General features: G+C 41.9%; 1 long non-coding RNA gene across 1 annotated transcript in view; it reads right to left on the bottom strand.

The window, feature by feature from the left end:
- Positions 1 to 1,600: 1,600 nt before the first annotated feature.
- Positions 1,601 to 24,120, bottom strand: part of LOC138260745 (uncharacterized) — a 201,175-nt gene continuing 178,655 nt past the window's right edge. Inside the window, exon 4 of the long non-coding RNA XR_011198956.1 lies at positions 1,601 to 2,012. This is a non-coding gene — a long non-coding RNA (uncharacterized lncRNA). The remainder of the gene's footprint in view (positions 2,013 to 24,120) is intronic.

The following is a 24,120-nucleotide window of genomic DNA, read 5'->3' on the forward strand; positions in this document are numbered from 1 at the left end:
CATGCAGCTTAGTACTTATGCCTAGTACCAACCGTGGGCTGGGCTGGACCATCAGTATAGATTATGTAATCATACTGATCTAGAGACACATTTTCTCTAGTCTCTGGGTATTCTTGTTCATACTGGAGATCTTCCTGTGCTCTCAAAGTAGGGTAAAAAACAATCTACATCAGTAGCTCTTCAGGAAATGGCTCACTGGATCCAACTTGGATGTAAGGCTTATGTGTTAGGAACACTGGCCTTGATGACAGCCTCTAAGGCCAGAACAAGAGACACCACAATTATGCGTTTCCCCTGAGCTAATGAATGTTCCTTTTGTACAGCTGTTTGAACTACAGTCAAAAGGTTTTCTGTTGATGCAAAGCGCATTTCTGCAATGGAATATAAATGTGATTTTTAAGCAATCTACAGTATACTGTTTCACCTTCATTGAATAAAACAGATGTGGAACTACTGGCCCTCACAATTGTGCGATTACTAAATTAGTAGTGTTAACACGCGTATGTAAGTGTAGACTCAAGCATGTCTGTTTGTAATATTCTAATAATAGTAGAATGATCAGTAGTCCCATGTTTATGAGAAAAATCTGGACAAATTAAACCATACAACTGTTTACAAGTTGCCCATAATTTAGTATGTATGTTCTACCAAAATTTAGAAAGCCCAAAAGTCATTGAAGCTTTTGCAGGGCATTGGGTAGTTGCAAAACAGCACATTTCTCTAAGAAAAGTGGTGCTAGGGTTTTACCTTTATTTGATCATTCATATCGCAAAAACTAGACACTGAGAAAGGCAATTTTAGATTTGGGAAAATTGAATTTATAGCCATGGTCAGCGAATCACAGCATTATACGATTCACTCTAGCCAAATATGTGTTTGAATCATCATCTGTGAGTGAGGTAAATGTCATCAACATAAGACAACGCTTCTGAGTCAATTTCTTATAAAATTTACATCACCTGGGCAGCAAACAGACCTGTACTTTTCTTATACAATGTGGGAGCCTACAGAACCTTTGTTGGGTCCCTAGCTCTGGGAACACGGTGAAATTGTGGCTTTCAGGAGCTATATTTTGACTGCAGAGCCATTGGAAATGTCCAATGTAGTTTTGTATTTTTAGAAAACAATGCTATTTATTAAGGCTTTGCTGTGTTTATTTTGTACAGCAAAAGTCCGTGTGTGACTGCTTAAATGTCTAACACTACACAATGGAGATCAGGTTCAATCATAGGAAATAATGGTATATTCATCGGGGACACAAGGCTCAATCAGACCTTGATATTCCAATTGTGATAGAATCTCCTTAACAAGGCATTTAGCTTCATGTTTAATAGGTTATTTAAGTTGCACTTACACGCTTGACCTTATAAGTATAACACAATGAGGTGAGTCCTTATACCAAAATGCCTGATTGAGATATAATGTTCTGCCTGTGTAAGAGCTCATTCTGCAGCACATGCTTCTTTAACTAGCTCTGGAAAAGAGCAGAAAAGGAAGGCAGTATTACATCTTCCCCTTGTGGGACTTTTCTAACAAACTCAGGAGGCCAATCAGTCTTGGTCAAGAAAATGTTGTATTCATAGGTTAAATTCAGGCAGAATATTACTTTAATAGTACTCGGTAGGTCAGACTCAATTTGTATGTCCAAATCACAAGGTTTATCAGGAAGCTGTAGATGCTGATCCAGAGATTCAACCAGTACAAAGTCATTGGGCGGTTTAATCACCAGAAACTCTTGAAGACTCTGACGAAGTATAGAGACCTCTGCTGTGCTGTCGAGAAGAGTTCTTGCCCATGTCTTGTTCAGAACAAGAGTTCTGAAGATTTGTGGCATATTTAACAGAAATTCCTGCCACTTTCTTCTTTTTAAAATTGCCTTTTTGTTGTAGAAGTTTTGTTTCCTTTTTTCTGATGATATTAGGGTAGAGTTGTGAGTCTCTTTTCAGTTCCACATACTCATCCTGTCTGCAGTCACCTTGTCCCCCTCTCTCTGATCACTTGTCTATAGAGTCCTGAAAGGAATGAAAAGAACATATATCAGAATACTGATAACCATCAGGGTATTTAATGGTATCACAGTTACGTAAATTGTAAAATATTTCAGAAGACTCCTGCTGTGGAGATTCAGTCTGTGTTTCAGTTTTAGATCTATCTTGTTTATCCAAGTGCTCCTTAGAAGATTCAGGTGTCTTGGTAGTTTCAGTAACAGATTTGCCTTTACGTTTTTGCTAATTAGGCCTGGTTCCCAATATATCACTGCATATATATGAATAGATCTCAGAAATTATTTTAGGTAGCTGGCGTTCCTGATTCACAGCTGGAACCAACGCAAGCCGTTGGTGTTTTGCCAAAGAAACTGCCTCCCTTTAATAGTACTTAAAAGTATGGAGGACACTGTGACAAAGTTGCCAATAAGTTTCATCATCAAATCCAAGGCAAGGGTTGCTCCATGTTCAGCCTGAATCTGTTTAAGGACTTCAGTAAAACTGCAATTGAAGGAGTTCCATGAGTAATAGTGTAGATGGTAGCAAATACAAATCCCCATGTATTACACTCCTCAAAAGTGGGGACCCTACCAAGAGGAAGGCACATAGTGAGAATTCAAAATGTATCTTAGGGTCCCATCCCATATTTTACCCATCATAGCATTAATAGTAACTGGACTAATTGCAGGCATAGCTAACTGTATCTGCCTAGCTTGAAGACCCCTTGCTGGAGCAGTAGTTAATGTACACATAATAAACTGCATCAGACAACAATACAGCCTAACCAAATAGTTTAATAGAACAAGTGTTTCACACTAGTTTAAATTATTTGTATGTGGTTAAGACGTATAACCTGCTAAGACTGGCCAAATTGCCCCTTCATTAATGATAGGAATCAGTCTTACATGCTGAAGTGTATGTGGGAGGGTGTCTTGGAACCAATTATGATGTTCCTGGTAAGTTAAAGGTATTTCTAAATATTCATAAAGTTCATATGCAGCCAGAACTGCAGGCTCAATGTATGTGTGAAATGTTTGTGAATGGGCATTGGCTGCAGAAAAAGTAACCCAGTAATAAAACACTTCAGATATATAAGCTTTGTGTGTGCCAATCATGAGGGTAACTTCTCCATCGCCATTGGCAAACCCATATCTAGTTAAATAATTAGTGACAGCTTGTCTACAATTAAGAGCAATAATCACTGGTTGTGCTGTACTTAATGAATGGAGTTCAAAAGAAGGAAGCACTATAGTGGCGGTAATCTTTTTAAAAGAACAAGTTTGATCAACCTAAAGACATAAATAGGTGCTTCCTATTAAAGCTGACAAGGATAGATCCTTATTACCATGGACTTCTCTGTATAAAGGCAATAGAGCAGCCTTGGGCCCATTCAAGAAAACTACTCAGGAGACCCATTAAATAGGTACTAAACCCAGAATGTTGGTGGTGCCATGTTATACGGTTTCTAAAAATGTTGTAGGTCTGTGTATTAGGTCAAGAAAACTTCACAATATACAGAGTGAGGGCCTGATTTAGATATTGATGAAGGGAATACTCTGTCACAAACGTGTCAAATTTCCCGTCCGCCATATGTCAGCACCATAGACAGCCGCTCCCTGCGCCTTTGCCAAATACATTTTAATAGCTGGAGATAAGGCTTTGGATACAGAACTTAAATAAAACGCAGGATAGAGGCTGCTCTATTCTGGAGGAGCCCCACACTCTTGCCAATCTGATCCTCCGAATGCAAATTGCTTGAAAGCCTCACACCTAGATAATCTATTGAGCTAACCCGATTTAATGGGATCCCATCTAAATTAATGGTGCATCTCCCATGGAAACCTGGGCCAAACACCATCAATTTAGTTTTATTAACATTCAGCTCCAAGCCATAGTCCATACAAAAAGATTTAAATTGGTTGACAAGAATTTGAAGACCCATCGAGGTCTTAAAAATAAGGAGTGAGTCGTCGGCAAAAAGTAAGATAGGAATCTTCTGAGCATTCAATGTTGGAGCATCATTTTGGCAAGAAAACAATATGGGTACCACCTCATTAATAAGTAAGGTAAATAAAAGTGGGGCCAAAACACAACCCTGACGTATTCCCCTCTGAATAGGGATTTTTCCTGTCAACTCTCCTTGATCACCCCATCTCACTTGCGCATAGGTGTTTTCATGTAGTCGCTGTAGGAGATCAACTATATTAAGTGGAATTCCCAACCTAAGTAGTACTTCCCATAATTTCTCTCTCTGGACCAGATCAAAAGCTGATCGTAGGGCCACAAAGACAACAAATAAGGGTTGCTTGGCAAGGACTACATACTCCCAATATAGAAGCACCAGTCTAAATACCTGATCTATCGTACTAATTTTAGGGCGAAAGCCCGACTGCAATGGGGAAAGAAGCTGCTGATCTTGTACCCAAGTTAATAGTCTCTCCAGAAGCTGTTTGGCAAAACATTTCTGTAAGTTATCAATGAGGCTAAGAGGTCTATAATTAACAGGGAGGCTTGCATAGCCTTTTTTATAAATTGGAATTATTTCAGCACCTTTCCAAGACCTCGGAATTGCACCGCCTACAGCAATTTCATTAGAAAGCAGGTCTATATACCAGGACCAGATAGTTGGTTTGGATTTATATGAAACTCACGGTATCTTGTCTGGGCCTGGTGCCTTACCTGATTTTTTTTAATTAATCGTAGCTAGTGTTTCTTCTAAGGAAAAAAAAATACAATCTAATGGGGTATGAGTATCCAGGCAAGGTAAGTCAGAACAATCGCTGAAAGACGTGATAATAAGGGGGCTAAATCACCAGAACTACTATTTGATGGATTAGGGGGAGCAGTATAAAGTTGGGTGAAGTGATTCACCAAAATCTCAGGTTGTATATGATTCCTAATGCTGCTCTTATTCCCTCTTTGTCTTTTGGATTGCAGCTCCCAAAATAACAAATTCTTATTAGATCTAGCTGCAGCAAGCAAATCCTGCCAAATAGAGTCCTCCCATAACTTTTTTGCTTGCATTGTGGTCTTTTTATATATGCATCTAGTTGATTGAATCTCCCCCAGGGAACCATTCATGATTGCGGTTTTTAACGCAGATTTAGCCTTTGCACAATCCTCATTAAACCATACATTAATAGTCCTCGTGTGAGCAACTAAGGGTTTAGAGGAGGTGTTTTTATAGAAGAAACTCTGCAGTTTTTTTAGCAGTAGTTTATGAATGCTAAGAATAGGAATATTACTAACATCATATTCTTCGTAAACTGCTGACTCATCAATGAAAGATTTATAAATCCCAGTTATTATTATTTGGCAGGTAATATGGCATCGGCATTTAAGCTAACTTAAATCAGCACATTATTATTTCTTGTCTGTTCAATTTGTCTATTTATGATTAACTACTAAAAGTTGTGTTCAAGTATGTATGCTATTTAATCATAGACTGTTGCACATTGCAATTAAAAAAAGAGAATGTGTTTTTGTTTGTTAATGGAATATTTTTTATTGCGCTGTACTCAGAGAAATGTATTCTCTGCAAACAATGTGTTTCAGATTCCAGTCTCCTGAATCATCAAGCATTTGTGAGCTCCAACCAAACCTCAAAACCAGCAGAACCAATGGAATGAACGGAATAACTTTTATTGTACATAGAATATCAACTATAATCATTAAAAACAATTAAGAATAATATAACAAGAATCAAATAGCTATTTAGTATTCGTATGTCGCTGAGGGCTAAATCGGCAAAACATTTTAATCAGTCTCAACATTATCTATCAAGCTATGTGTTAAATCCTAAAAAGTAATAAGCTTTGATACAAAAATTTCAGATTGTAGGGAAAAAAGCAGGTTCTAATAGTCTCTATAATCGGTCTGACATTGGCGTCTTTAAAGGAATCTTGTAAATATTTCTTGTACAAATGCATTAAATTTGGGCAAAGCCAGATTAAACGTTCCAACGTTTCTGCCTTATAGCCGCACTCCCGACAGCCGGGTTGTGTGGCACCTGTAGTTTTCCATGAGCCTTCGAATCGTAATAATGAAATATACAAATACCTACGTGAGTTCCAGATATGTAAGTATCAAACATTCACTCTGAATGTTTGTAATTTAATACCGTGCACAAATGGCTGATGCAACTGTGCTTTATCGGGTTGTTACTTATTCATTTTTTCCATGAAGAAATCAAGAGATTCAGAGATTGAAGGTTGTATTCTTTTGTAAAATTAGTATTAGTGTTAAAATGTACATTCAAATTACCAACGCATTTATGTTTTAGCTCTGCATAAATTAAACTTTTAGTGGTTCCAACAGCACCAATCACATTTGCACAAAAATAATAACTGCACAAATGTGCCACATCAAAAAACAAGATTAATTTGTACTCCAATCTTATTTTTACAGTGTAGTGTTACTGATGATAATTTTAACACAGTTCCAATGCTTTGAACGTAGAATTATAGACCAGTTAATGTGTTGGGTTTCAGCGCTGGAAATGCACATAAGAGTAATGGTATTCATTTGCAAATAAGAGCTGCCCTCTTTCTCCCCTCCTATTTATCTTTGCTATGGACTCCTTACTTTGCCTTTTACAGGAAAGGCACCTCGAGAGGGGCTTTGGCTTCCCCAAAGTACACTATTAGCATCTTTATACATCCATGGTGTGTTACTGTTTGTCCGTGACCCTCCCATTAATCTTCCTCCAATTGTGAGTGAGGTGATACACTTCAGAACCTTTTCTGGGCTGTCCATTAATTGGATTAAATCAGAGGTCTTTTCTCTTACTGACGCTACAATACCTGGTTCCCTGGAGTTCCTTCTCGTATGGTGTATGGACTGCACCAAATATCTAGGCATATACCTCCACAGAGATAAAACAGAGGTCCTAGACATAACTATGGCCCTGCTACAGAAAAACTCACGACCCGAGTAGAATGATGGATTAAATTGCCCCTCACGATGGCTGTGCGTATAGCTATCATTAAAATGGTACTTCTTCCTCGCTTTCTTTATCTGTTTTTAAATATCCCCATTGCCGTAAACATTTTTTGCCACCTTGAGAGGATTACTTATGTGGCTGATTTGGGCCGGGCGCTCTCCACGCATTAGGTGGTAAACACTCACACTTCTGTATGACCGTGGGGGATTCGGGTTCCCTACTTACAGTTATACTATTTAGTGGCTTAATCACATTTTTCTCACTACTGGTATCACCCTGACGCTAGACTCCCATGCCTTAAACCTGAACGGGCTCAGGTGCCACCTCCCCCTTTCCTCTTTACTCCCACGTGGACTTCCCTGAAACCCCACACAAATATAAACTCTATACACCACTTGCTGGACCTGGTCCAAACTCTGATACTACCCTTGTGTCCAAACCTTATACTCCTCACGTCTACCCCTCATTAATAACCCCTGGCTTCCCCTCACTCAGGAACATTTGGTGCAACGGTCACTCACAGCACACAGTTTATGAGTTGTTGGTGACATATTTGCCAACGGCATACTTCGGTCTGGATTTTCGATGATGGCGAGGGATATTTCCACCCCATAGAAGGATTTGTATTTTATCGCTTACATTGGTACGCTCCTGGATATCTTACTGACGTACTCAGAGGAACCTGATAACAGTGCAACCGCATTGTCCCTTCACATGACTTATTTATAGGTCTAATTTAGACCTGTCCTTTGCAAGGCCCATGTCATTTACTCTTCTCTGTTTTTTTATTTATTTTTTATTCTGGACTGTTTCCTCCTTCAGAGGTTATACCATTGTACTTTCTTTCTGTTCCCCCTCCCCCTTGCTGTTGTCCTCATCATTTTTAACATTTATGTACTCACCAAGTGCAGAATGTTGGATGTCTGTGGTACTTTTGCGGCTCCCGTGTTCTCTATGTGAATGAAAACTGATAATGTGTTAAAAATAAATTTGTAAATAAGAGCAGTGACTGAAGGAACTATTGCTCTTCCACCATACACCTGAGCAAATCTGTTGATTGATTTGGTTATGATGGCTGATCTTTCTTTTTTTCTGAGAACATTTCCTTTATCCTGTTAATTTGTCATCGATCGTCATGCCTAGAGAGTCTTCCCTGGTCTATGTGTTTGTCTCCCCAGTTACATCTAGTTTGTTTAACACTTTTGAAACATATCATAATTTTAGTTTTTAGAGACATTTAACTACAAGCCCATTGTCATAATTGAAGGTACCTAATTTCGAAAGTTGATATTGAAGACATTCCAGGGTCAGTGAAAAGATGATGAGGTCAACAGCATGAGATAAATATGAGATGGAACAATTATTTAGTTTGGTAACCCAAACTTGTGGCAAATCGAGATACCAAGGTAAATCTGAAATAAATAGAACAGCATGGGAGCTAAAAGATATACCCTGGTTTAACTCCTGAGTAAGTATACATCTGTGATGAAAGTCTGTTGGCTGTAGAAAGCTTTATCTGAAGCCATATATTACTATATAATGCCACACTAAGATTTAGCAATGAAAGGTCAATACCCCATCTGGAGAGAGAGCTTACCCCAGAGGAGATTGCAGTCAACCATATCAAAGGCTGTGATATAATCAATGTATCATTCAATGGTTTCTTTTTGTTGATTGTGGGTTTTTAATTGTTTTTATTTCAGCTGTTTGGTATAGCACAAATTTGACCCAACAGTATTGGAAGTCTTCACATGAGCACCAAATATATTATTATAAAGAGTAGTGGCACACGTGCAATAAATCCGCTCTAATTAGATTAGAAAAAAGCTAACATGAATCAAAATATTGAACACACTGTATCTATCTGGAAAAACACCAAAAAGTATCAATACGAATTTATTATTCTCGTTTCAGATTCTAGAATACACAAAATCATAACCCTGAATACAATCATGAATGGAAATAACATTGTTCAAATTCACAATCACATGATTCATCTAATTAAATAACTTCCTAATCCAAGAAAAATTCCTATTTCCAAATCCGTTGTCTTATTATTCTCGTTTCAGATTCTAGAATACACAAAATCATAAACCCTGAATACAATCATGAATGGAAATAACAATGTTCAAATTCACAATCACATGATTCATCTAATTAAATAACTTCCTAATCCAAGAAAAATTCCTATTTCCAAATCCGTTGTCAACACGTGTTTCATCCGGGGGAGTGCCCCTAGGATTTCCTCAGGACTTCCTCATTACATAAGGATCCATCCAATAATTCCTAAAATAATATTGCCAAATGACGCAAATTAGTAAACGGTTTTCTTATTTTCCATATTCTTAATACAGGCTTCAAAATATCACAAAAGATACCACAAAAAATTACCACAAGAAACAATCATGTGAAATGGTGAGAACCATGCAAATATCCAACAAAGATAGGTGACATTGAAAAATCCATCTCGAGTGAACACAGCAATTCATAGATGTTTCATCCTAACCCACTATAGACCATATAGTGATACAAAAAGCAAGTGCAGCCCCACTATAATTCTAATTCAGAACCCGTTAAGTGCCATCAAAATATATATATGTTACAAATACATACCATTAATATGAGACAATCTCACAATCATTACACATATCAGTATAAATATAAATGAGTGTCATGCTTTTGATTTGTTCCAAAAACCCAATTCTATTTAATTATGATCCCCACAGAGTACGGTGTGCCCCCCAGTTTATTAGATTTTACCTTATTCGCTCGATTATGCTACAGTTTCTTTAAACAAGCCAGAGTGCTTCTTGGTCATCTAAGTAGATATCTAATAATACATGAATCCAACAATAATAAATAATTTCAGTAATTCAGCATTTTACAATGTGTAAACAAAATTCATACGATCCCCAAATGAACGTACCCGTTCGCTTGTAAACTTGAATTAGATACTAAAAATTCTCTCCACTTATTATCAATGGATGTGCCTATTACAAGAAATAGCACTAATTAGAAATACGGACGATGCATTCAAATTTATTCATACAGATCGAAATTAAGAATCTTGATTTACCTGGTACGATGTCCGAATATCAGCGAGTACGCTACCAATTAATCAAACCGAGTTGCTGAAGTGCGTCCTATTTCAACACCTCGGACGCCACGGAGAAATACAAAATAGAAAACGGACTACCGCGAACCTAATCTGCCATACTATGAACACAAATGATGCACTTGCACCTTGCGATCTCCCTACTTAATTGACAACAAAGGATACTAGACATCGAAAACGGACTATATTAGCTGCAAATAAATCCAAGGAGGAAAGCAACCACATTGTTCTAGTAATTGTAACACCTCTAGAGCTAGTTTCCTTCTATATGGGCTCCATTCTATATCAGCTCCAAATCCAAATACTAATAAATATCTATCTATTCTTAAATACAATGACACTTATTAGATAATTACTAGAGATAGTTACTTTGTAAAATAATAATAAGAAAATAAAGTAAAATTAAAAATAATAAACTTAATTAATCATATTAATATAACCTTAATTTTACTTATAATTAAATCGGTATAAATTCATTCATAGAGACTTCAATTTATTATTACTCACCAAGAAAATACTCAATCTCATGATCTGTATTTAATCCCTGTTCTACCGCTCCTAACTTCATAATCCACAATGATTCCCTTCTTCTTAGGGCCAACTCTCTATTGCCCCCCGTGGGTTATTTTCACAATGTTCAAAGCCAAAAAACTTAAAGTCTTTGTGTGCTCCTTGTGCTTTGCATGTCATCATATGCAAAGCTATCGGGTAACGCTCATCTAATTGTTTTATTGCCCTCCAATGTTCCGAAATTCTCGTCTTAAGTGAGCGTATCGTACTGCCCACATAAATCTTCTCACATTTGCAAACAAGCATGTACACTACAAATTTTGTATTGCAATCTATATGTGATTTAATATGGATTTTGCCTCCTCTTGTATCAAAAAACTCTTTCTTAGATTGCCATGCCCATTTGCACATTGCACATGAACCGCATTTAAAAAAAACACGGTTATGTACACTAAGCCAATTTACCTTAATTTCCTCTGGTGGATAACTTGGGCTTAAAATACTATGGAGGGTATTACCTCTTCTGAACGATACCTCCGGTCTCGTACCTATATATTTCTTAAGTGCCTCATCTTGAATCAATATTAGCCAGTGTTTCTTCATTATTTTCAATAATTTATAAGAAACCTCCGTATAATTTAAAACTATCCTCAATCTCTGAGCGCTCTTCCTCTTATCCTCCTCATTCTTTTGAGTTCTTGGTGATAGTGTCTGCGAATGGGAAATCTTAAGAGCTTTATTTCGAGATTTGCTAATATTATTGTCTGAATAACCTCTCACTTTGAATCTATGCTCCATATCAGCAAGAGTATCATAAAAATCACAGTCCCTACTGCAGATCCTTCTCGCTCTGATCATCTCACCCAACGGTATAGCCTCTATTTGGTGTAATGGGTGTGAACTTGACGCATGCAGTACAGTATTGCAAGAGGTACTTTTCCGAAACAATCTACTTTCTATTCTGTTATTCTCCACAAATAATTCTACATCCAAAAATTCTATTTTAAACTCACTATACTTATATGTAAATTTTATATTCACATCATTTCCATTGAGAAAGTCACAAAAATTCTCCAACTCTACTGCATCCCCTGTCCATATCATAAGACAATCATCAATATATCGCCCCCAATAGAGGATATATGAGTGCCAATTAGCCGCTTTAGAGCCCCAAACCCAATTTTCCTCGAACCATCCCATAAACAGGTTAGCATACGATGGTGAAAATTTCGAGCCCATCGCTACACCCTGCTTTTGTCTGAACCAACTTTGTTTGACCAAAAAGTAATTATTATTAAGTATAAGATCAATCATGTCCAACAACATGTGTGTATGTTCTAATAGGCTCGCCGATCTTTTGTTTAGGGTGTGTTCTATTGCTTTCAATCCCCAATCATGTTGAATACTAGTGTAGAGGGCTGTCACATCTAACGTTACCAAAAACATCCCTGGTTCCCATTGGATATCTGACAATAAACTCAGTACATGTTTCGTGTCGTTGATGTGTGAAGGTAAATTATTTACAAATGGTTGTAAAAAGATATCGACAAATTCTGACAGCCTCTCAGTAGGTCCTCCTATGCCCGAAACTATCGGTCTCCCCGGTGGGAATTTAGATTTCTTATGGATTTTCGGTAGTGTATAAAGACACGGGTATTTGGGACGAAATACTTGTAAATACAAAAATTCTTCTTCATTCAATAAATCTTTATCTCTCCAATTTCTTAACATTCTATTTATTTTCCCTGTCAAAGCTGATATTGGATTATACGAAAGCTTCTCATAACAAGCAGTGTCACTTAATTGTGTATCAATTTCCAGTTCATAATCTGTGCGATTCATTACCACTATGTTACCGCCCTTATCCGCTTTTTTGATGGTTAAATCCATGTCTGATCTCAAAGTCTTTAATGCCTTATATTCCTCTTGTCTCAAATTTGGTCTTCTCCATTGTATCTTCTTAGTTTCTTCTTTGTCCAAATCATTCCAAACTAATCTAAAAAATGTTTCTATATTGCTGTCCACAGTTGATTTAGGTACCCAGGTTGATCTTCGTTTCAAACCACTAGCAATATGTTTGTCCGGAGAGATACTCAAATCTTGTAAAATTGAAGACGTGGTTATTGGATCTCCCTCATAGTCCGTGATCGTCATTAATGTTACAGTGTCATAAATATCCTGAATCGATAATTTACTCAGTGTTCCTATTTCAAAAGAAGACGTTTCTGTACCAATCACACGCGATTCAAAATATCTCTTAAGTTTCAATTTCCTTATAAATTTAAATAAATCAATTTTAGATTGAGAAACATTACCTTTAACCGATGGACAAAAACCTAGTCCTTTATTCAAAAGTGATAACATTTCCAAGGAAAGTTGCTTATCAGACAAATTGACCACATTATTCTCGAATTCAACATTAATACCTATGTCTTTTTGTCCCGTGACCTTGTTTTCATGCCCACATAGGTGTCGCCTTTCGCTACCTCTTTTTCCTCTACGTGTCCTCCTATCCAATTTCTTTTCTGATTTATCTCCCAATTGCCTTGCTTTATTCTTTTCAATTCTTGTAAAAAACCCACTGCTTGTGAATCAGAACCCATATGTACATCTCTAGTCTCAGTATCACTACTGTCTGTCACTAGACTACTTCTGGAGGTGGATGCTGATTCTATCAAATTATTAGGTTCCACTGTAGAAGCTACACTCTTTACCAAGTGATCATATTTACGTGAAAACGTAAACACTCTACCATTAAGATAATCCAATTTATCCCTCTTCAATTTCCTAGCTTTTCTTTGTTTGATATCTTCTTGAAATCTCATTATCACATCATTTAGAATAACATAATTTTTATCTGTCGCCTCCTTTAAGTTTAACTCACTAATTTCTTTTTCCAACTGCTCTATATCTGCTTGTAATTTAACTACTTTTCTATCATCATTTTCTATTAAAATATCCATCAACTTCATTGAATTTGATCTAAGTTCTTCTTCCCATCTTACCAGCAAATCCGCATCCAAATCTTCATATGTAGGAAAAATGTGTGACCTCAATCCCCTAGGGATTCTATCCAATTTTCTGTATTGTCTTAATGTGGTTGCATCCCACCACCTAGACATTTCATTTTTCTTCATCCTTTCCAACCTGATAAATTTTTCTTTTAAACCTTCCTTACTCCTACGGTTCCCACCACTAGTTGCTTGCTTAACTGTACAGCCACTATCTAAACTCTTGAAGAGTTCCTCTGCTATCTTCATTCTATCTTCCATTATGCCAAATGTAAGTAAATTCGTATCAATATAGAAGTACGGTGCAGCCCACTCACATCCGACTAATATGATCCAAAAGAAGAGGGTGAAATAGTGAGTGATTGGCGCTCCTACTTCTAATAATTAGAACTTAAAATAATTAAATTACCACGGTGCACAAACAACTCAGGTAACCACCCTCCAAACGTTACCACCACGATATCTCAGAAGGATATCTTAACAATATTATAAAGAGTAGTGGCACACGTGCAATAAATCCGCTCTAAGTAGATTAGAAAAAAGCTAACATGAATCAAAATATTGAACACACTGTATAACTTTTTGCCTCCTTCCTCCTATTTTTTTCTGACCTGTTGTTGTTGGCTTTTGACCTCTGGGCACTTTACCACTGCTAACCAGTGCTAAAGTGCATATGCTCTCTGGGTAAATTGTACTACTGATTGGTTTATCCATGATTGACTATTTAATTTATTTGTAAGTCCCTGGTAGAGTGCACTACATGTGCCTAGGGCAGGTAGATTAAATGCTACTAGTGGGCCTGCAGCACTGGTTGTGCCACCCACCTCAGTAGCCCCTTAACCCTGTCTCAGGCCTGCCATTGCAAGGCCTGTGTGTGCAGTTTCACTGCCACTTCGACTTGGCATTTAAAAGTACTTGCCAAGCCTAGAACTCCCCTTTTACTACATATAAGTCATCCCTAATGTGTGCCCTAGGTAACCCCTAGAGCAGGGTGCTGTGTAGGTAAAAGGCAGGACATGTACCTGTGTAGTTATATGTCCTGGTAGTGTGAAACTCCTAAATTTGTTTTTACACTACTGTGAGGCCTGCTCCTTTCATAGGCTAACATTGGGGCTGCCCTCATACACTGTTGAAGTGGCAGCTGCTGATCTGAAAGGAGCAGAAAGGTCATATTTAGTATGGCCAGAATGGTAATACAAAATCCTGCTGACTGGTGAAGTCGGATTTAATATTACTATTCTAGAAATACCACTTTTAGAAAGTGAGCATTTCTTTGCACTAAAATCTTGTTGTGCCCTTCAATCCACGTCTGGCTAGGTTTAGTTGACAGCTCCTTGTGCATTCACTCAGACACACCCCAAACACAGGGTACTCAGCCTCACTTGCATACATCTGCATTTTGAATGGGTCTTCCTGGGCTGGGAGGGTGGAGGGCCTGCCCTCACACAAAGGACTGCCACACCCCCTACTGGGACTCTGGCAGACAGGATTGAGCTGAAAGGGAACTTGGTGCATTTCTTAGAGACCCTTTGAAGTCACCCCCACTTCAAAAGCACAACTTAGTATAAAACAGGGCCTCTGCCCTACCTCATCAGACACTTGCTGGAGAAGAAACCTGAACCAGAAACTACATCCTGCCAAGAAGAACTGCCTGGCTGCTCAAAGGACTCACCTGTCTGCTTTTCTACAAAGGACTGCTGCCTTGCTGTTGGCCTGCTGCCTTGCTGAACTCTTGCCTGGCTGTAAAAGTGCTCTCCAAGGGCTTGGATAGAGCTTGCCTCCTGTTCCCTGAAGTCTCAGGACCAAAAAGACTTCACTCTTCCTCTTGGACGCTCCGTGCGCCGAACTTTTCGACGCACAGCTTGTTCCGCGGCAAGAAAAACGCCGCACACCAACGCTGATCAACGCGACGCCTTCGGGACGACCGAAACTTTGACGCACGGCCTCGCAAGGACAACGCCGCCCGACTTCCCGGGAGAAATCGACGCGACGCCTGCCGTGAGATCAAAACTTTGACGCACGGCCTCGCAAGGACAACGCCGCCCGACTCCGCAGGAGAAATCGACGCGACGCCTGCCGTGAGATCAAAACTTTGACGCACGGCCTCGCAAGGACAACGCTGCCCGACTCCGCAGGAGAAATCGACACAACGCCTGCCGTGAGATCGAAACTTCGACGCGCAGCCCCAAAGAACGACGCGCAGCCGGAAAACAAGCAGGAAAATCCACGCACAGACCCGGGACATCTGGTAATCCCCGCGACCCACAGAAAGAGACTGTCCGCGCGCCGGAAAACGACGCCCGACTTCCCCGCGTGGAAAATAACGACGCAAGTCCGTGTGTGCTGGAGAGAAATCGACGCACACACCCTTTTTCCACGCACCTCTTCTTTTGTGGCCCTCTGAGGAGATTTTCCACCAGAAACCAGGTACTTTGTGTTTGAAAGAGACTCTGTTTACTTTCTAAAGACTTAAGACACTTTTATATCACTTTTCAGTGATATCTTTACAAATTCATATTGCAACTTTGATCGTTTTGACCTGAAGATACCCAGATAAATATTATATATTTTTCTAAATACTGTGTGGTGTATTTTTGTGGTGTTATGCTATGGTGTTGTATGATTTATTGCACAAATGCTTTACACATTGCCTTCTAAGTTAAGCCTGACTACTCGTGCCAAGCTACCGGAGGGTGAGCACAGGCTGATTTTGGATTGTGTGTGACTTACCCTGACTAGAGTGAGGGTTCTTGCTTGGACAGAGGGCAACCTAACTGCCAACCAAAAACCCCATTTCTAACATTGGTGATCAGCGGTGAGGATAGGACTTGTGTTTGTGCAGTGACATACAGTAGCTAAGTATTTCACTACCTACCCACAGTTGAAGGTCAACTTGATTTTTCATCTTTTTTGGCTCTTGGTTCTCTGATGTCCTCCTGGATATACTATTGATATTTTGGACTTTGGATTTTGTTTTTTGCTGATAAGATCTTATCAAAATGGGATTGTGTACCTACTCATTCTTTGTTCGTACTGACCACCTCACTAAGGCTGACCTAAGGAAGCTTTGCAGACAATGGGGCCTTCCTGTAGCAAGGAGATCTACTAAAGCGGAGATGCTCCATCACTACATAGTCTGGGGGGAGGAAAGATGGGCAGAGAGAGAGGCAGTAAGAAACCAAATGACTAAGTACCCCTCAGATGAGGAGGAGGACTACGCACATGAGGAGGAAGACTACTCAGATGAGGAGGAAGACTACTCAGAGTTGGACAGTGACCCAGAAATAGATGAATGGCTCCGAAGTCAAAGGCGACAGGAGCAACAATTAGAGGAGTATCTTGCAGAGGTTGAGGCAAAAAGACTCTTAGCCCTGGAAGAAGAAAAGATTGCAGCTCAAGAGCTGAGCTGTAAAGAGCTGAAACTGGAGGCCGGAAGGGCTGAGTCCAGTTCAGATGGTGGCAGCAAAAATCTTGCATCTAGTACTGCTGAAGAAGGGCACAAGCCCAGAGATGTGGTGCCCAACTTGAAGAAGGGAGTTGACACACCCCAGGCAGTTCAAGGGTATGAGGTAGTTCCCGTTATGCACAGGGTCCCTGAGAAGGATTGGGGAACTGGCACAGGGAGTCATATTCCTACTGGGGGGAGGGACACTTTACTGACTCTAGCAGAGAGTGACAGAGAAAAGGGTTCCCCCCTGGTGGACGTCCTGGATATAGAGTGTAGAGACATCCCAGAAGAGTTTGGGTTGAGTGTCAGGGACAGACAGATACTGTCTCACCAGTCTCAGGAGGGTGAAGTAGAGTGTTTTTCCAAGGTTGAGTTACTGGGTGGTTGGGTGAAGGGTACTGTGGTTAATACATGTGAAGGGCAGAGTGATGTAATTGCTGGAGAGCATATGTCTGGTCCTTATTTTCCAGAGCTACGCCAACACCAGGTGGAGTGTGATTTCTCTGACCCCAGGGAACTTACAATGGAGGCAGACTCCCTGGGTGAGTACCAGAGAGTCTGAAGAGGCATTTGGGGGTGCTCCTGAAGGGAGTGGTCTAGGTGGTTCCCAACCGAGTGTGGTGGGAAAGGATTGTAGTATCCCAGGTAGGTCCCAGGTCCTAGAGGGTTCCATGAGGGAACACCAGGAGGGAAGCCTAGCCTGTACCGTAGGGCCACCTTTTGAGGGAAGCCCTGCAGTGTCAGAAGAACTTGGGGGGGTGACTGTATCCAGCATCCCAACAGTTCTGGTGTCTGGCAGTACCCCTCCTAGTGAGGGGGTGCAGAAGTCCAGACATAGGGTTGAGAGGGGGTTTCAGACCCCAGTGGAGGACCTTGAGAGTCAGGGGACAGCTCTGAGAGCAGAGCCCCCCAGGAATGACCCAGGTGAAACCGTTTCTGGTTTGGGGGAAACCCAGACTCTGCCGGATGGGCAGAGGTCGGGAGACCTGCGCCAACCAGACTCTTGTGTGGCCCTTGGGGACGGTGTGTCCCTTGTGGGGGGTGAGAGTGCCCCCCACGAAGTCCTGGCATGCCAGGCAAAGATTCAACCTCAGGGTGGTGACTCTGGGTTGGATACCCAGGTTCAGAGGTTAAACTCTGACCTGGTGGGGGGTAGATGTGCCCCCCAGAAAGTCCTGGCGTGCCAGGCAATTGCCCAACCTCAGGCTGGTGACCCTGGGTTGGGGAACCAGGCTCAGAGGTTAAACTCTGACCTGGTGGGAGGTAGGTGTGCCTCCCTGGAAGTCCTGGCCTGCCAGGCAATGGTTCAACCTCAGGGTGGTGACTCTGGGTTGGCTAACCAGGTTCAGGGGATAAGCTCTGACCTGTTGGGGGGTAGGCGTGCCCCCCAGAAAGTCCTGGTGTACCAGGCAGTGGTCCAACCTCAGAGTGCTGACTCTGGGTTGGATAACCGGGTTCAGAGGTTAAACTCTGACCTGGTGGGGGGTAGGTGTGCCCCCCAGAAAGTCCTGGCGTGCCAGGCAATTGTTCAACCTCAGAGTGCTGACTCTGGGTTGGATAACCGGGTTCAGAGGTTAAACTCTGACCTGGTGGGGGATAGGTGTGCCCCCCAGAAAGTCCTGGCGTGCCAGGCAATTGTTCAACCTCAGGGTGGTGACTCTGGGTTGGATACCCAGGTTCAGAGGTTAAACTCTGACCTGGTGGGAGGTAGGTGTGCCTCCCAAGAAGCCCTGCTGTGCCAGGCAATTGTCCAACCTCAGGGTGTTGACTCTGGGTTGGATGACCAGGTTCAGAGGTTAAACTCTGACCTGGTGGGGGGTAGGTGTGCCCCCCAGAAAGTCCTGGCGTGCCAGGCAATTGCCCAACCTCAGGGTGGTGACCCTGGGTTGGGGAACCAGGCTCAGAGGTTAAACTCTGACCTGGTGGGAGGTAGGTGTGCCTCCCAGAAAGTCCTGGTGCGCCAGGCAATTATTCAACTTCAGGGTGGTGACTCTGAGTTGAATGGCCCAGTTCGGAGGTTAAACTCTGACCTGGTGGAGGGTCAGTGTGCCCTCCAGGAAGTCCTGGCGTGCCAGGCAATTGTTCAACTTCAGGGTGGTGACTCTGAGTTGAATGGCCAAGTTCAGAGGTTAAACTCTGACCTGGTGGAGGGTCAGTGTGCCCTCCAGGAAGTCCTGGCGTGCCAGGCAATTGTTCAACTTCAGGGTGGTGACTCTGAGTTGAATGGTCAGGTGCAGAGGTTAAACTCTGACCTGGTGGAGGGTCAGTGTGCCCTCCAGGAAGTCCTGGCGTGCCAGGCAATTGTTCAACTTCAGGGTGGTGACTCTGAGTTGAATGGTCAGGTGCAGAGGTTAAACTCTGACCTGGTGGGGGGTAGGTGTGCCCCCCAGGAAGTCCTGGTTTGCCAGGCAGTGATCCAGTCTGAGGGTACAGACCCTGGGCTGGAAGACCAGGTTCAGGGTGTCCCCCCGGACCTGGAGGGAGGGGCTACTGATATCAGTGCCCCTACCATGTTGTCTTCTGAGGAGGCCATTCCTAGTTGGAGGGTGCTGGACCCCAGAAGGGAGGGCAGGGGGAGGGAAGCCTCACCCCGGGCCCTAGTCCAACCTGAAGGTACAGGCCCCAGGTTGGAGGGCCAGTTGCAGGTTAACAGCCCTGCACTGGTGGAGGAATGGTACAGGGTGACTTCTGTAAGCACCCTGACCATGTTGGACTCTGGGGGTACCGCTCCAGGAGGGAGGGTACAAAGCCCCAGAGGGGAGGACCAGGTTCAGGCTGTCCTCCCTGACCTGGTGGAAGGGAGAGTGGTTAAAGGGTGCCCAGCACCTGGGGCTACCGCCCCCCACTCTCCACAGCCACAGTGGTTGGAGAGCTTTGAGAGGCCTGGGGCCTGGCTCTCATCCCTGGCAGCTGTCAGTAATCACTGTGGCTTGCTGTCCGGGTGGACAGAGTTATCCCTGGGGAGGGGACAAGTGTCACACCCCAGGAGTAGAGTGGGCAACACCACTGTGTTGGTCATGGTGGTACTATCCTGCTCCTGGGATACATCTGTGAGCAAAGTAAGGTTAGGTGCTGCACAGATGGGATCCACAGGTAAGGAGAAAGGTTCCCCATGGGTTGGCTTAGTGGGCCCTGAGAGTATGGACAGAGTGATCCAATTGGAGTCAGGAAGGCGAAGAACTGGAGCATGCCCCTGCTGTTGTGGGCCTGGGTCCTTGTTCTGTCGCCTCAAACAGGGAAGTACATCAGGATAGTGATTGTTCTCCCCTGGCTTTAGGCTGGTAGGGGGTCATGTTGGACCTGGCTTTTTGACAGGGACATCCCCAAACTTTTTGCCTCCTTCCTCCTATTTTTTCTGACCTGTTGTTGTTGGCTTTTGACCTCTGGGCTCTTTACCACTGCTAACCAGTGCTAAAGTGCATATGCTCTCTGGGTAAATTGTACTACTGATTGGTTTATCCATGATTGACTATTTAATTTATTTGTAAGTCCCTGGTAGAGTGCACTACATGTGCCTAGGGCAGGTAGATTAAATGATACTAGTGGGCCTGCAGCACTGGTTGTGCCACCCACCTCAGTAGCCCCTTAACCCTGTCTCAGGCCTGCCATTGCAAGGCCTGTGTGTGCAGTTTCACTGCCACTTCGACTTGGCATTTAAAAGTACTTGCCAAGCCTAGAACTCCCCTTTTACTACATATAAGTCATCCCTAATGTGTGCCCTAGGTAACCCCTAGAGCAGGGTGCTGTGTAGGTAAAAGGCAGGACATGTACCTGTAAAGTTATATGTCCTGGTAGTGTGAAACTCCTAAATTCGTTTTTACACTACTGTGAGGCCTGCTCCTTTCATAGGCTAACATTGGGGCTGCCCTCATACACTGTTGAAGTGGCAGCTGCTGATCTGAAAGGAGCAGGAAGGTCATATTTAGTATGGCCAGAATGGTAATACAAAATCCTGCTGACTGGTGAAGTCGGATTTAATATTACTATTCTAGAAATACCACTTTTAGAAAGTGAGCATTTCTTTGCACTAAAATCTTGTTGTGCCCTTCAATCCACGTCTGGCTAGGTTTAGTTGACAGCTCCTTGTGCAGTCACTCAGACACACCCCAAACACAGGGTACTCAGCCTCACTTGCATACATCTGCATTTTGAATGGGTCTTCCTGGGCTGGGAGGGTGGAGGGCCTGCCCTCACACAAAGGACTGCCACACCCCCTGCTGGGACTCTGGCAGACAGGATTGAGCTGAAAGGGAACTTGGTGCATTTCTTAGAGACCCTTTGAAGTCACCCCCACTTCAAAGGCACAACTTAGTATAAAACAGGGCCTCTGCCCTACCTCATCAGACACTTGCTGGAGAAGAAACCTGAACCAGAAACTACATCCTGCCAAGAAGAACTGCCTGGCTGCTCAAAGGACTCACCTGTCTGATTTTCTACAAAGGACTGCTGCCTTGCTGTTGGCCTGCTGCCTTGCTGAACTCTTGCCTGGCTGTAAAAGTGCTCTCCAAGGGCTTGGATAGAGCTTGCCTCCTGTTCCCTGAAGTCTCAGGACCAAAAAGACTTCACTCTTCCTCTTGGACGCTCCGTGCGCCGAACTTTTCGACGCACAGCTTGTTCCGCGGCAAGAAAAACGCCGCACACCGACGCTGATCAACGCGACGCCTTCGGGACGACCGAAACTTTGACGCACGGCCTCGCAAGGACAACGCCACCCGACTTCCCGGGAGAAATCGACGCGACGCCTGCCGTGAGATCAAAACTTTGACGCACGGCCTCGCAAGGACAACGCCGCCCGACTCCGCAGGAGAAATCGATGCAACGCCTGCCGTGAGATCAAAACTTTGACGCACGGCCTCGCAAGGACAACGCCGCCCGACTCCGCAGGAGAAATCGACGCGACGCCTGCCGTGAGATCGAAACTTCGACGCGCAGCCCCACAGAACGACGCGCAGCCGGAAAACAAGCAGGAAAATCCACGCACAGACCCGGGACATCTGGTAATCCCCGCGACCCACAGAAAGAGACTGTCCGCGCGCCGGAAAACGACGCCCGACTTCCCCGCGTGGAAAATAACGACGCAAGTCCGTGTGTGCTGGAGAGAAATCAACGCACACACCCTTTTTCCACGCACCTCTTCCTTTGTGGCCCTCTGAGGAGATTTTCCACCAGAAACCAGGTACTTTGTGTTTGAAAGAGACTCTGTTTACTTTCTAAAGACTTAAGACACTTTTATATCACTTTTCAGTGATATCTTTACAAATTCATATTGCAACTTTGATCGTTTTGACCTGAAGATACCCAGATAAATATTATATATTTTTCTAAATACTGTGTGTTGTATTTTTGTGGTGTTATGCTATGGTGTTGTATGATTTATTGCACAAATGCTTTACACATTGCCTTCTAAGTTAAGCCTGACTGCTTGTGCCAAGCTACCGGAGGGTGAGCACAGGCTGATTTTAGATTGTGTGTGACTTACCCTGACTAGAGTGAGGGTTCTTGCTTGGACAGAGGGCAACCTAACTGCCAACCAAAAGCCCCATTTCTAACACTGTATCTATCTGGAAAAACACCAAAAAGTATCAATACGAATTTATTATTCTCGTTTCAGATTCTAGAATACACAAAATCATAACCCTGAATACAATCATGAATGGAAATAACATTGTTCAAATTCACAATCACATGATTCATCTAATTAAATAACTTCCTAATCCAAGAAAAATTCCTATTTCCAAATCCGTTGTCTTATTATTCTCGTTTCAGATTCTAGAATACACAAAATCATAAACCCTGAATACAATCATGAATGGAAATAACAATGTTCAAATTCACAATCACATGATTCATCTAATTAAATAATTTCCTAATCCAAGAAAAATTCCTATTTCCAAATCCGTTGTCAACACGTGTTTCATCCGGGGGAGTGCCCCTAGGATTTCCTCAGGAATTCCTCATTACATAAGGATCCATCCAATAATTCCTAAAATAATATTGCCAAATGACGCAAATTAGTAAACGGTTTTCTTATTTTCCATATTCTTAATACAGGCTTCAAAATATCACAAAAGATACCACAAAAAATTACCACAAAAAATTACCACAAGAAACAATCATGTGAAATGGTGAGAACCATGCAAATATCCAACAAAGATAGGTGACATTGAAAAATCCATCTCGAGTGAACACATCAATTCATAGATGTTTCATCCTAACCCACTATAGACCATATAGTGATACAAAAAGCAAGTGCAGCCCCACTATAATTCTAATTCAGAACCCGTTAAGTGCCATCAAAATATATATATGTTACAAATACATACCATTAATATGAGACAAACTCACAATCATTACACATATCAGTATAAATATAAATGAGTGTCATGCTTTTGATTTGTTCCAAAAACCCAATTCTATTTAATTATGATCCCCACAGAGTACGGTGTGCCCCCCCAGTTTATTAGATTTTACCTTATTCGCTCGATTATGCTACAGTTTCTTTAAACAAGCCAGAGTGCTTCTTGGTCATCTAAGTAGATATCTAATAATACATGAATCCAACAATAATCAATAATTTCAGTAATTCAGCATTTTACAATGTGTAAACAAAATTCATACGATCCCCAAATGAACGTACCCGTTCGCTTGTAAACTTGAATTAGATACTAAAAATTCTCTCCACTTATTATCAATGGATGTGCCTATTACAAGAAATAGCACCAATTAGAAATACGGACGATGCATTCAAATTTATTCATCCAGATCGAAATTAAGAATCTTGATTTACCTGGTACGATGTCCGAATATCAGCGAGTACGCTACCAATTAATCAAACCGAGTTGCTGAAGTGCGTCCTATTTCAACACCTCGGACGCCACGGAGAAATACAAAATAGAAAACGGACTACCGCGAACCTAATCTGCCATACTATGAACACAAATGATGCACTTGCACCTTGCGATCTCCCTACTTAATTGACAACAAAGGATACTAGACATCGAAAACGGACTATATTAGCTGCAATTACTTTACAAAGTAACTATCTCTAGTAATTATCTAATAAGTGTCATTGTATTTAAGAATAGATAGATATTTATTAGTATTTGGAT

The sequence above is a fragment of the Pleurodeles waltl genome, chromosome 10 (assembly GCF_031143425.1).
Source record: "Pleurodeles waltl isolate 20211129_DDA chromosome 10, aPleWal1.hap1.20221129, whole genome shotgun sequence".
Classification (NCBI taxonomy): Eukaryota; Metazoa; Chordata; class Amphibia; order Caudata; family Salamandridae; genus Pleurodeles; species Pleurodeles waltl.